Source organism: Anomaloglossus baeobatrachus, chromosome 5 (genome assembly GCF_048569485.1).
Source record: "Anomaloglossus baeobatrachus isolate aAnoBae1 chromosome 5, aAnoBae1.hap1, whole genome shotgun sequence".
In the NCBI taxonomy this organism is placed as follows: domain Eukaryota; kingdom Metazoa; phylum Chordata; class Amphibia; order Anura; family Aromobatidae; genus Anomaloglossus; species Anomaloglossus baeobatrachus.
In genome coordinates this window covers 24,407,417-24,422,197 of record NC_134357.1, presented here as the reverse complement: position 1 = coordinate 24,422,197, position 14,781 = coordinate 24,407,417, and the positions used below count along the sequence as shown (strand labels likewise).

Below are 14,781 nucleotides of genomic sequence, written 5' to 3'. Positions count from 1 at the left end.
ATAAAATCTTAAAAATTATTTTTAGAAACCCTTAACTTTTTCATTTTTCCACTGATAGCGCTGTGTAAGAGCTTATTTTTTGCACACTGAGCTGTCATTTTCATTGGTAACATTTTGGGGTACATGCAATATTTTGATCCTTTTATATTGCATTTTTTTGGAGAAGGTGCTGCAACCGGTGCCAACACCACACCCAGCACCCTCACCGATCTGGCACCGGTTGTTCTCAGACCAAATTCACTTAATCCGGATCTGGGCTGCAGTACCAGAGAATGGCCACCAGGCGGTGAGCGGAGCTGTTCTGGCTCCGTACACCGCGCACTTCTGGACACTCCCAAGCAGTAACCAGCGATAGTTCCCAGTGCCGGACCCCAGCAGACATGGTACCAATAGACCATAAATATTTAATTTGTTAACAACCCCTTTAATGCAACCAGGATTCCAGCAGAATTACGATTGCAGCTCTGGATGTGATCAGAATATAAGAACATACATTTACATTCTGTTGTAAGAAGGTTGTGTGTTGTCTCATCTTTATCCGCCACCGTCACTTATTGTAAAAAGACTGAACCTCACCTAAATCTGGCTAACAAGCATTTATAATGGCGCTGACGGCAAATCACATATTTCTCGGTTATTTGCTGCGTGGAAAGTGCTGATCTGTTTTTCTGGGGAAGCGACAAATAATATCGTGCGCAGTGAACTGAATCCGTCACCGTATAGGAAATAATGACCAGACGCTCGCAACTTGTCACAAAAAACTTCCCAACAACTGTTAAAGGGCTGAGCACCCCCGATTTGTCATTTATACTGCCCCTGATCTGTATAAAACCATGGCTGCATAATATATGTATATATATCATATAAGTATAAAAAGACATGAACCGCACTTCCAAAATCATACTGTGATCTAATGCCGCCAGACAAAAATGTATACACCTGAACATGAGGCTCTCGGTGTAACATTGTGATCAGACGGTATGAAGCAAGTGCCAGATCACGGAGAACCTCTGAGGGTCCAGAGCGGCATTAGATCAATGTATGATTTTTGAATGTGTGACCCATGTATTTTTCTACAGTTATGGCATAAAATATATATATATACATTCGATTACTTCTGTTTCTATTAAATTTGTGACTAACTATCCATTGTTGAACTCTTCTGTTAGACCCTTTGTTATCCCCATTGTCTCTTTAGTCTTTTATTGGGGACTTCTGCATGGGTTATTTAATCCTTTGGAAGCTTTGGGTCTGTTCCAGTTAACTCCTTCAGTGTCGGAATGAAATCTGAAGACGGTCCAATATCTTCATATTTCTATGTGCACAGGCACAATATGCTAGAATAGATTAAGTGGATTTTTTTTTTACGTATTCTGCAATGATGTGCATAGAGTTAGTAAAATAAAGTAATTATTTACTTTAATTTTGAAATTTATAAGATTAAAAAAAGTGTGCAAAAATTGTTTGGTACTAAAATAATAATAATAATAATAATAATAGCAATTTATTATCTATTTATTGTTATTGATTTATTATTTATGATACATTTGAAATCTAATAATAATAATAATAATAATAAATAGTAATTATTATTATTATTATTATTATTATTATTATTATGCAAGGAGTTTGTATGTTCTCCCTGTGTTTGCCAGGGTTTCCTGCGGGTTCTCCGGTTTCCTCCAACACTTCAAAGACACTGATAGGTAATTTAGATTCAGTGTCAGAATTAATTAAAAAAAAAAGTGTGCAAAAATTGGTTGGTACTAAAATAATAATAATAATAATAAAAAAAAATAATATTCATAATTTATTATCCATTTATTATTATTGATTTACTATACATTTGTAATATGTAATAATAATAATAATAAAAAATAATGATGATAAATAATAAATATTATTTTTTATTATTATTATCATTATTATTATTATTATTATTATTATTATGCAAGGAGTTTTTATGTTCTCCCTGTGCTTGCGTAGGTTTCCTCTGGGTTCTCCGGTTTCCTCCAACACTTCAAAGACAGTGATAGGTAATTTAGATTCAGTGTCAGAATGAAATCCGAAAACGGTCCAATATCTTCATATTTCTATGTGCACAGGCACAATATACTGGAATAGATTTAGTGGAATTTTTTTTATGTATTCTGCAATGATGTGCATAGAGTTAGTAAAAAAAAAGGAATTTAATTCCTTTAATTTTGAAATTTATAAGATTAAAAAAAAGTGTGCAAAAATAGTTTGGTAATAATCCTAATAATAATAATAATAATAATAATTTATTATCTATTTATTATTATAGATTTATTATTTATGATACATTTGTAATATATATTATTATTATTATTATTATTATTATTATTATTATTATTATGCAAGGAGTTTGTATGTTCTCCCCGTGTTTGCGTGGGTTTCCTCCGGGTTCTCCGGTTTCCTCCAACACTTCAAAGACAGTGATAGGTAATTTAGATTGTGAGCCCCAATGGGGACAGAGTTGCCAATGTATGTAAAGCGCTGTAGAATTAATGGCGCTATATAAATGAATAAATATTATTATTATATATTTTTTGTATTATTGGTATTAGATTTTTTTTTGTATTATTATTATTATTACCATCATTATATTTTTTGTATTACTGTTATTAGTGTTATTGTTATATTTTTTGTATTATTACTACTATTATTTTTATTATTATTGTACCAAACTATGTTTGCAGACTTTTTTTAATCTTAGAAATGTCAAATTAAATTAATTAATTACCGTAAATTTTCCAAAATGTGACATAATAAGGCCACACTTACAATCCATTAGAAATTATATTATAGACAATAAAAATGAACGAATGCCTGGAGCTACCATAAGTAATATGTAATTATTATTATTATTAATAATAATAATAATAATAATAATAATAATGACACATGGTAGCTCATGCATTCCATTATTGGTATTGTCTATTTTATATAATATAATTTCCAATGGAAATAGCTTGAAAGTGTGGCCTTATATGACCTCACATTTTGAAAGAGGCAATAATAAAAGAAATATCTGAAATATAAATTAAAGAATAAAAAATGAAATATGCTTTTTTTTAAAAAAAAAGATAAAAATGTCCATGTCTCCTGCGATGATTTTAGGTATTTTACAATGAGATTCTGCTACAATATCGAAGCTTCAATTTTACTTTCTGCTGAAAGTTACTAACTTGTATCTGGCGCCCTCTTCTGGTGAGTTGGGGTATAACAGCCCTCCCTGTGATGACACCAAAGTAGGGTAACTAAAAAAAACTAAATTTCATCAGAACATTTGAAGACGAAAGTAACAATGTTTTCATTTTGATATTTATGTTCAGACAAATCTATTTTATGCGGTTGTACTTTGCTTTGACCATTCACCCTATAAGGATATTCCAATTCATAGCAAGGATGAGGCCTCCTATGATAAGCAGGGATATATTAGGGTATGGAATAAAACATAAAACACTGAAGTATATAGCTAAAAACAGTATTATTTTATTAAATTCAATCAAATAAAAAAGAAAAGTACAAGCTGAACACAGAAATTCTGGGTAATTCTGATCCCCCTGAAAAAGCAATACCACAAACATGCGAAACGCACGTTGGGGCTTTTCTTTATTGATATCTGGGTCTGTTGCATTTTATAGGTAAGGTTTCATGTATGTATGCTAGACATTGTCTTATTGTACCTACTGTGGTCTTTAGTATTGAAATGAAGTCTCTGCTTATTGTAATCACAATTATTGGATTCTCTAAGTAATTTAATTGATTGATTTAATAAAATAATACTGTTTTTAGCCATATACTCCAGTCTTTTCTGTTATTTTGCATCTCTATTCATGGAGTGGCTCACGGATCCTTTTCTTTCTATTTTGATACTTTTGTGATCCTAATATTTTTTCACAATATGTACCAACTGGAATTTATATTTCTCATTTATTAGGGTATGTTGTATTAATAGGATCTGCTACTATTTATTAATAAGTCACCATTCAGGAAGTCTCACTCATTTTTTATTTTTTTCAGAAACAGCGCCATGCTTGTCAATAGGTTATCTCTGGTATTGCATCTTAGGCTTAATTAATTAAATGGGGTCATAGGGTGATACCAATCCCAGTAGTGGTGATGTGTGACTTGTAAGCCCTTTTACTGTGTAGACAATTATTATAATTCATAAAAAAGCACAGTTTTATGTGAGCCCAGCAGCCAGTGTCAAGGCGTATCTCATTTTGTGGGGTACCTACCTACTAAGAAGGTATCACTGGCTGCAGAACCTACAATCTACTGATACAAGAATTTCCCAAAGTAGGAGCAATGATTGACCCCATTTAGGCTCCCAAAGTCTTCTATGGTAACCGGTATATTAAATAAGGCCAGCAGCCAGCATCAAGGCGTATCTCATTTTGCTGCTAATGCCTCTACCTTGGCTAAAAAAGGCAAAACTTTTATGGGCAGGCAGATAGCTGCTAATAGAAAATTAGAATCACCTTAAGATGTTGGAAAGAAGTGTACTTAGTCAGAAGGCATGACCCTATAATCTAAAATGAAAAAACTGATGGCATTTCCTAACAGATAAATGTGAACAGGTGCAAACTGAACATGCAACATTTGTTAGAATATGTTGCATGTTGAGTTTGCACCTGTTCACAATTGTCTCTTAGGAAGTGCCATCAATTTTTTAGTTTCAGGTTATAGGGTCATGCCTTCTGACTGAGGACAATCCTTTCCATCAGTTTAAGGCGATTTTAATCCCCTATTAGCAGGTTCCTGTTTACCCTTAAAATTGTTTTTTTTCAGACCAGGTAGAGGCATTAGTAGGCAGGGACCCGACAAAATGAGATACGCCTTGATGCTGGCTGCTGGGTCACATAAAACTGGCATTATTTATTATAATGGTTACCATAGAAGAATTTGGGAGCCTAAATGGGGTCAATCATTACTCCTACTTCAGGGAATTCTTGTATCAGTAGATTGTAGTGGTACCTTCTGCCATCACTTGATTTTGGGTGTATAAACCAAGCCTATACTGTGAAGTAGAGATGTGTAGGTGGATGTAGACGTCACATTGTGCCGCTCTCGGGGGGATGTGGTGGGCTCCTGGCAGGTTTGATGTTCACCATAGATGTGCTCTGATTTACCACTCGCTTCCGAATATCACACAAGTTCTACTCATATCCCCCCTTATTTCTTCCCGAGACCCTCAGCCGCAGCGTCAGGTTGAAATACTTACGGAACGTAACTGGAAACACAAAGAACCAAAATGAATTGTTTCTTTAACCGACATACACAACTTTGCCTAATAGAAGCCTTTGTAGAATAGGTCGGATAACAATCTCCCCTATAACTTCTGGCCGCTCGATCACTATTCATGACGTTACCACTGTATGGCAGAACGTCAATGGAACACAAAGTGTCAATTTATTATACAAAAACAAAATACAATCTTGTAACAAAATTACATTTCCTGACTCCGAATGTTATTTTGTTTCACAAAAATCTATTTTATCATATACTAGCTGTAGTGGCCGGCAATGCCCGGAATAGACACTGTCCTTCTCCCACGCACGTACGTACGCACACACACGCATGTACGCACACACTCTCCCTCTCTGTCTGTCTCTCTGTCTGTCTCTCCCCCTGTTTATCTCTCTCTGTCTCTATGTCTGTTTGTCTCTGTCTGTCTCTCTGCTTCTGTTTCTCTCTCTCTTTCTCTCTGTCTTTCCGTCTCTCCACTGATATCATATTACCTCACACATCAGCTTCTTATACTAACAATGTCCTTCTTTGCCTTTAGCACCTGATTACAGTTCCTATTAATGACCTGTAGCTCCCAGCTCCATTCACTTTAATGGAGGCAGGTTTTTGGCGAATAACTGTAAAGCGCGGGGTTAAATTTTCCCCTCAAAACATAGTCTATGACGTTCCCTGAGTCACATGAGGTGTCTGTGCAAAATTTTGAGATTGCAAATGCGCCGGTGCGGATTCCTTTAGCGGACATACACACACATACATTGGGTATTGAAAAGTATTCAGACCCCTTTAAGTTTTTCACTCTTTCTTTCATTGCAGCCATTTGGTAAATTCAAAAATGTTCCTTTCTTTCTCATTAATGTGCACTCTGCGCCCCATCCCCCGTCTTGACAGAAGAAAAAAATAAATGTAGAAATTTTTGCAAATTTTTTAAACAAGAAAAACTGAAATATCACATGGTCATAAGTATTCAGTCCCTTTGCTCAGACCCTCATATGTACGTCCCATGCTGTCCATTTCCTTGTGATCCTCCTTGAGATGATTCTACTCCTTCATTGGAGTCCAGCTGTGTGTAATTACACTGAAAGGACTTGATTTGGAAAGGCGCATGACGCACCTCTCTATATAAGACCTCACCGCTCACACTGCATGTCACACCAAATGATGATCATGAGGGCAAAGGAACTGCCCAACGAGCTGAGAGACAGAATTGTCGCAAGGCACAGATCTGGCCAAGGTTACAAAAGTATGTCTGCAGTATTCAAGGGTCCTAAGAGCACAGTGGCCTCCATAATCCTTAAATAGAAGAAGTTTGAGACCACCAGAACTCTTCCTAGACCTGGCCGTCCAGCCAAACTGAGCAATCGTGGGAGAAGAGCCTTGGTGAGAGGTAAAGAAGAACCCCAACATCACTGTGGCTGAGCTCCAGAGATGCTGTAGGGACATGGGAGAAAGTTACACAAAGTCAACTATCACTGCAGCCTCCACCAGTCGGGCCTTTATGGCAGACTGGCCGACAGAAGCCTCTCCTCAGTGTAAGACATGAAAGCCGCATAGAGTTTGCAAAAAAGCACATGAAGGATTCCCAGACTATGAGAAATAAGATTCTCTGTTCTGGTGAGATGAAGATAAAACTTTTTGGGGATAATTCTAAGCGGTATGTGTGGAGAAAACCAGGCACTGCTCATCACCTGCCCAATACAATCCCCACAGTGAGACATGGTGGAGGCAGCATCATCCTATGGGGGCAGGGACAGGACGACTGGTTGCAATTGAAGGAAAGATGAATGCGGCCAAGTATAGAGCTATCCTGGAAGAAAACCTCTTCCAGAGTGCTCTGGACCTCAGACTTGGCCGAAGGTTCACCTTCCAACAAGACAACGACCCTAAGCACACAGCTAAAATAACAAAGGAGCGGCTTCAGAACAACTCTGTGACCATTCTTGACTGGCCCAACCAGAGCCCTGACCTAAACCCAATTGAGCATCTCTGGAGAGACTTGAAAATGGCGTCCACCAACGTTCACCATCCAACCTGACGGAACTGGAGAGGATCTGCAAGGAAGAATGGCAGAGGATCCCCAAATCCAGGATCCCAAGAAGACTCATGGCTGTACTAGCTCAAAAGGGAGGGTGCCTCTACTCAATACTGAGCAAAGGGGCTGAATACTTATGCCCATGTGATATTTCAGGTTTTCTTGTGTAATAAATTTGCAAAAATTTCTACATTTCAGTTTTTTTCTGTGAAGATGGGGAACGGGGCGCAGAGTGTACATTAATGAGAGAAAAATGAACTTTTTTGAATTTACCAAATGGCTGCAATGAAACAGAGTGAAAAATTTAAAGGGGTGGGAATACTTTCTGTACCCAGTGTACACTCAGTTTTGATTTTTTATATATATATAATTGTGACATTTAGCAGAACATTTTTGACTGAGACACATGGGATCACTTTGGCTGATGTAAGCACGCGGCCGGTAGAAATGCTGTATATTGTATATCGCACAATATTCACAACTTAGTGGCCATTCTGTGATATAAAAATTACATTTTTGTGATATAATTTCCAGTTGGCGACACAAAATAGGTGTTTTTGCTCTTCAGAATCACTGTAAAAAGCTGTTTCTTTCCCAGATACAATACATTGTGATTTGGGGTCTTCTGGATGGCGGGGAGATGTGAGACGTGTGATTTTCATGCACTATCCCTCCCACTCCTTCCTGTTGACAAAGCGGCTTTGATATAAGATGTGAGAAGTCTTCTTCGTATTCAGGAATGAGAGAAGGATCCTTTTATAAGGGCGTCTTATCTGGGGAGGATCTCACCGCAGAAGCCTCATAAACACTGATGTTCTCCAGGTGCGCGAACCACGCGGGGCCGGCGCCGCTCTGCGCTCGCTGCGTGACGTCACGAGTGCTGCAAGGCTCCGCAGGCCACAATCACTAAGGGGTTCTGGGGTCACATTGGATTTACCCCTAAATGTAAATTGATTCCCTTCAATGTTTAGCTCTGAGTCCGGAAAGCTCGTCACTTGTGATCCTAGTCTTATGCGTGGGTCACTTGTGCGGAGTGTGTGGGTATTATTATAGCACTGTCCGGTAGCATTAGTTGAGCACTATACAGTGGTATTACTGTATTACTATATAGTGGCATTGGTTGAGCACTATATGGTGGTATTGTAGCACTGTATGGTGGTATTACTGTATTACTATATAGTGGCATTGGTTGAGCACTATATGGTGGTATTGTAGCAGTGCATGGTGGTATTACTGTATTACTATATAGTGGTATTAGTTAAGCACCGTATGGTGGAATTATTGAATACGGCCTCCGGTCCGGTAGAATTAGTTGAGCGCTATAAAGTGGTATTACTGTACTACTGTGTTATAGTGGCATTAGTTGAGCATCGTATGGTGGTATTATTGTAGCACTGTATGGTGGTATTACTGTATTATTATATAATGGCATTAGTTGAGCATTGTATGGTGGTATTGTAACACTGTATGGTGGTATTACTGTATTGCTATATAGTGGTATTAGTTGAGCATGAGCAGTCTATGGTGGTATTATTGTAGCACTGCATGGTGGCATTAGTTGTGCACTATATGATAGTTTTATTGTAGCACTGTATAGTGGTATTACTGTATTACTATATAGTAGTATTAGTTAAGCACCGTATGGTGGTATTATTGTAGCACTGTATGGTGGTATTACTGTATTACTATATAGTGGCATTAGTTGAGCACTGTATGGTGACATTATTGTAGCACTCTATGGTGGTATTACTGTAATTCTATATAGTGGTATTAGTTAAGCACCGTATAGTGGTATTATTGTAGCACTCTATGGTGGTATTACTGTATAGTGGTATTAGTTGAGCACTGTATGGTGGTGTTATTGTAGCACTGTATGGTGGCATTAGTTGAGCACTATTTGACAGTTTTATTGTAGCACTGTATGGTGGTATTACTGTATTACTATATAGTGGCATTAGTTGCGCACTTTATGGTGGTATTATTGTAGCACTGTAAGGCGGTATTACTGTATTACTATATAGTGGTATTAGTTAAGCACCGTATGGTGGTATTATTGTAGCAATGTATGGTGGTATTAATGCATTACTGTATAGTGGTATTAGTTGAGCACTGTATGGTGGTGTTATTGTAGCACTGCTTGGTGGCATTAGTTGAGCACTATATGATAGTTTTATTGTAGCACTCTATGGTGGTATTACTGTATTACTATATAGTGGTATTAGTTAAGCACCGTATGGTGGTATTATTGTAGCACTGTATGGTGGTATTATTGTATTACTGTATATAGTGGCATATTGATAGTGGCACTATATGACAGTCATCTCATACTCCAGCTCACTTTTTTGATTTTATGTAGTTTTTTGTATTCAGTACAAACAGGGAGTGGCCCCCTTCTCAGCGAGCTGGACATTTCATTCTGTGAATCCCCCTGACTGTGTGTGTCCTGTTGGGACCCGGTCGCTCTCAGCCCTTAGCCACATTGAGGCCTATTTTAGACCCATGGTAAGGTTTTAATATTAGAGAGTGTAGGTACTATCCCAACTGGGTACACCTTGGCGTTGGTGGGATAGCTTTATGCTTTTTTTGATCAAAAAACAGTGTTTACTAAGTACCCTATGTTTATATGCACTATGCTTTTATTTAGTTACAGCAGGGTATGTTTTCACCATTTTTTTTCCTTGGTTTCTCTTTGTCTTATGGCCAGTGTGAACATGAGCTCACAAGCTCCATGTATACCATCTCATACTCTGGCTCACTTTTTTGTTTTTTTGTTTTTTTTGTTTTTGTTTTTTTGTTTTGTTTTTTTGTTTTTATATAGTGGCATTAGTTGAGCACTGTATGGTGACATTATTGTAGCACTCTATGGTGGTATTACTGTAATTCTATATAGTGGTATTAGTTAAGCACCGTATAGTGGTATTATTGTAGCACTCTATGGTGGTATTACTGTATAGTGGTATTAGTTGAGCACTGTATGGTGGTGTTATTGTAGCACTGTATGGTGGCATTAGTTGAGCACTATTTGACAGTTTTATTGTAGCACTGTATGGTGGTATTACTGTATTACTATATAGTGGCATTAGTTGCGCACTTTATGGTGGTATTATTGTAGCACTGTAAGGCGGTATTACTGTATTACTATATAGTGGTATTAGTTAAGCACCGTATGGTGGTATTATTGTAGCAATGTATGGTGGTATTAATGCATTACTGTATAGTGGTATTAGTTGAGCACTGTATGGTGGTGTTATTGTAGCACTGCTTGGTGGCATTAGTTGAGCACTATATGATAGTTTTATTGTAGCACTCTATGGTGGTATTACTGTATTACTATATAGTGGTATTAGTTAAGCACCGTATGGTGGTATTATTGTAGCACTGTATGGTGGTATTATTGTATTACTGTATATAGTGGCATATTGATAGTGGCACTATATGACAGTGTTATTATAGACCTGTTAGGTAGTATTATTGTATTACTATATAGCGGCATTAGTTGAACACCGTATGGTGGTATTATTGTATTACTATATAGCGGCATTAGTTGAGCACCGTATGGTGGTATTATTGTAGCACTGTATGGTTGTGTTAGTTGAGCGCTATATGATAGTAATGGCAGATACTATAACAGCTTTTATATCAGGGCTGGAGATATAAGCAGTGATATAAGCAGCAAACTGTACAGTGATAGTATTGCAGCACTATATGGTGGTATAAGCAGAGCACTGTACAGTGATAGTATTGCAGCACTATATGGTGGTATAAGCAGAGCACTTTACAGTGATAGTATTGCAGCACTATATGGTATAAGCAGAGCACTGTACAGTGATAGTATTGCAGCACTATATGGTGGTATAAGCAGAGCACTGTACAGTGATAGTATTGCAGCACTATATGGTGGTATAAGCAGAGCACTTTACAGTGATAGTATTGCAGCACTATATGGTATAAGCAGAGCACTGTACAGTGATAGTATTGCAGCACTATATGGTGGTATAAGCAGAGCACTGTACAGTGATATTATCGCAGCACTATATGGTGGTATAAGCAGAGCAGTACAGTGATAGTATTGCAGCACTATATGGTGGTATAAGCAGAGCACTGTACAGTGATAGTATTGCAGCACTATATGGTGGTATAAGCAGAGCACTGTACAGTGATAGTATTGCAGCACTATATGTTGGTATAAGCAGAGCAGTACAGTGATAGTATTGCAGCACTATATGGTGGTATAAGCAGAGCAGTACAGTGATAGTATTGCAGCACTATATGGTGGTATAAGCAGAGCAGTACAGTGATAGTATTGCAGCACTATATGGTGGTATAAGCAGAGCAGTACAGTGATAGTATTGCAGCACTATATGGTGGTATAAGCAGAGCACTTTATTGTCACATTAATTGAGCACTATTTGACAAGCAATATTTGGCCATCTTGGTGGTATTACTAAGGGGTGTCTAGTGAAATTGGTTGAACACTGCGTGGTAATTTTATTTAGCTACTTAGATACTTTTTTATAATGATATTTATTTCTGTTTTACTAGGGGGTGAATTATGCAAAAGTTTATTTGTAATTAAAAAAAACAACTTAGTATTTTTTCTTGAAATTTATAAAGATATAGGAAATGTACAAATGACGTCTATAATTCAGAAGGGTCTGGTAAATCAGAGCAGATCTCTGGTGAAGATCAAACCTGCCAGGAGCCCACCACATCCCCCCCAGAAAAAGAAAAGCATCCACCCACCCACAGATACGACTATACCGACATATCCCGGCATTGTGGTGATGTGCAATCCTCTATAGATACAGAATACGGTGGTTACTAAGAAGTGGCACTGTGCAAGAATATACACATAAAGCATGCACAATGCCAGGAGAAAGGTACTGCGCAGTTATGGTAAATGCTGTGTCCAGGGGTTTGGTACCGTCCATTCTTGTTATATATAGAATGCAGAATGGCCAGTATAAGTGGCACTGTGCAATTATCTACAGAAGAATGAAGACAGATACTAGGAACTATAACTGCAATCAAAATGATTCACTTTCCACTGCAAATTGGATTTATTGGCAAAACTTACCGGCTTTTTGCGATCTGCAGTAACCAATGAAAAAGCACAATGTAAATAGCTCAACACAACTAATATAACAAGTAGTGCTCCAAGCTCACCAGAATGTTCCAGTCTGGCTGTTATCACCTGCTGCCCCTCAGGCTGCTATCACCTGAAGCTGGTGTCTGGCTATATATTACATTATCAGCAAGTCATAACAGCCAGAGGGGCAGCAGGTCATAACAGCCAGAGGGGCAGCAAGTCATAACAGCCAGAGGGGCAGCAAGTCATAACAGCCAGAGGGGCAGCAAATCATAACAGCCAGAGGGGCAGCAAGCCATAACAGCCAGAGGGGCAGCAGATCATAACAGCCAGAGGGGCAGCAAGTCATAACAGCCAGAGGGGCAGCAAATCATAACAGCCAGAGGGGCAGCAAGTCATAACAGCCAGAGGGGCAGCAAATCATAACAGCCAGAGGGGCAGCAAATCATAACAGCCAGAGGGGCAGAAAATCATAACAGCCAGAGGGGCAGCAAGTCATAACAGCCAGAGGGGCAGCAAATCATAACAGCCAGAGGGGCAGCAAGCCATAACAGCCAGAGGGGCAGCAAATCATAACAGCCAGAGGGGCAGCAAGTCATAACAGCCAGGGGGGCAGCAAATCATAACAGCCAGAGGGGCAGCAAGCCATAACAGCCAGAGGGGCAGCAAATCATAACAGCCAGAGGGGCAGCAAATCATAACAGCCAGAGGGGCAGCAAGTCATAACAGCCAGAGGGGCAGCAAATCATAACAGCCAGAGGGGCAGCAAATCATAACAGCCAGAGGGGCAGCAAGCCATAACAGCCAGAGGGGCAGCAAGTCATAACAGCCAGAGGGGCAGCAAATCATAACAGCCAGAGGGGCAGCAAATCATAACAGCCGATTATGTAGTAAGTCATAACAGCCAAAGAGGCAGCAGGTAATAACAGCCAAAGAGGCAGCAGGTAATAACAGCCAAAGAGGTAGCAGGTAATAACAGCCAAAGAGGTAGCAGGTCATAACGGCCACATTGGAAGCAGGTCATAATAGCCAGAGGGTCAGCAAGTCATAAAAGCCAGAGGGGTAGCAGGTCATAATAGCCAGAGGGGTAGCAGGTCATAACAGCTGAAGAGGTAGTAGGTCATAACAGCCAGAGGGGCAGCAAGTTATAACAACCAGAGGGGCATCAGGTCATAACAGACAGTGGGGCAACAGGTCATAACAGCTGAAGAGGCAGCAGGTCATAACAACCAGAGGGGCATCAGGTCATAACAGACAGTGGAGCAGCAGGTCATAACGGCTGAAGAGGCAGCAGGTTATAACAGCCAGAGGGGCATCAAGTCATAAGAGACAGAGGAGAAACAGGCCATAGCAGCCGAAGAGGCAGCAGGTCATAACCGTCGAAGAGGAAGCAGACCATAACAGCCAGAAGCAACTCTTGACTAAGACTCAGGCGGGGTCGAAACGTCGAATGACTTCACAGTCGCCTCAATAAATTTGAACATTTTTTGGCATCACAATCTATGAGTGCAGTGAATTTATTTATTATCATAACAGCCAGAAGGGCAGCAGGTCATAACAGCCACAGGGGCAGCAGGTCATAACAGCCAGAGGGGCAGCAGGTCATAACAGCCAGAGGGGCAGCAGATCATAACAGCCAGAGGGGCAGCAGATCATAACAGCCAGAGGGGCAGCAGATCATAACAGCCAGAGGGGCAGCAGGTCATAACAGCCAGAGGGGCAGCAGATCATAACAGCCAGGGGGGCAGCAGATCATAACAGCCAGAGGGTCAGCAGATCATGACAGCCAGAGGGGCAGCAGATCATAACAGCCAGAGGGGCAGCAGATCATAACAGCCAGAGGGGCAGCAGATCATAACAGCCAGGGGGGCAGCAGATCATAACAGCCAGAGGGTCAGCAGATCATAACAGCCAGAGGGGCAGCAGGTCATAACAGCCAGAGGGGCAGCAGATCATAACAGCCAGAGGGGCAGCGGGTCATAACAACCAGAGGGGTAGCAGGTCATAACAGCCAGAGGGGCAGCAGGTCATAATAGCCAGAGGGGCAGCAGGTCATAACAGCCAGGGGGGCAGCAGATCATAACAGCCAGAGGGGCAGCAGATCATAACAGCCAGAGGGGCAGCAGGTCATAACAGCCAGAGGGGCAGCAGATCATAACAGCCAGAGGGGCAGCGGGTCATAACAACCAGAGGGGCAGCAGGTCATAACAGCCAGAGGGGCAGCAGGTCATAACAGCCAGAGGGGCAGCAGGTCATAACAGCCAGAGGGGCAGCAGATCATAACAGCCAGAGGGGCGGCAGGTCATAACAGCCAGAGGGGCGGCAGGTCATAACAGCCAGAGGGGCAGCAGGTCATAACAGTCAAAGAGGCTCCACTAAGCACTAT

General features: G+C 40.0%; 1 protein-coding gene across 3 annotated transcripts in view; it reads left to right on the top strand.

Annotated features, from left to right (window-relative positions):
• Positions 1-14,781, top strand: part of CD4 (CD4 molecule) — a 58,769-nt gene that overhangs the window by 24,635 nt on the left and 19,353 nt on the right. The window contains exon 1 of one of the 3 annotated variants that reach the window (XM_075352210.1): positions 8,043-8,128. The exons of the other annotated variants lie outside the window; for them this stretch is intronic. The gene's annotated coding sequence lies outside the window, so the exon portion shown is untranslated. Of the gene's footprint in view, positions 1-8,042; positions 8,129-14,781 lie in introns of those variants that run through there. 3 annotated transcript variants of the gene reach the window in all.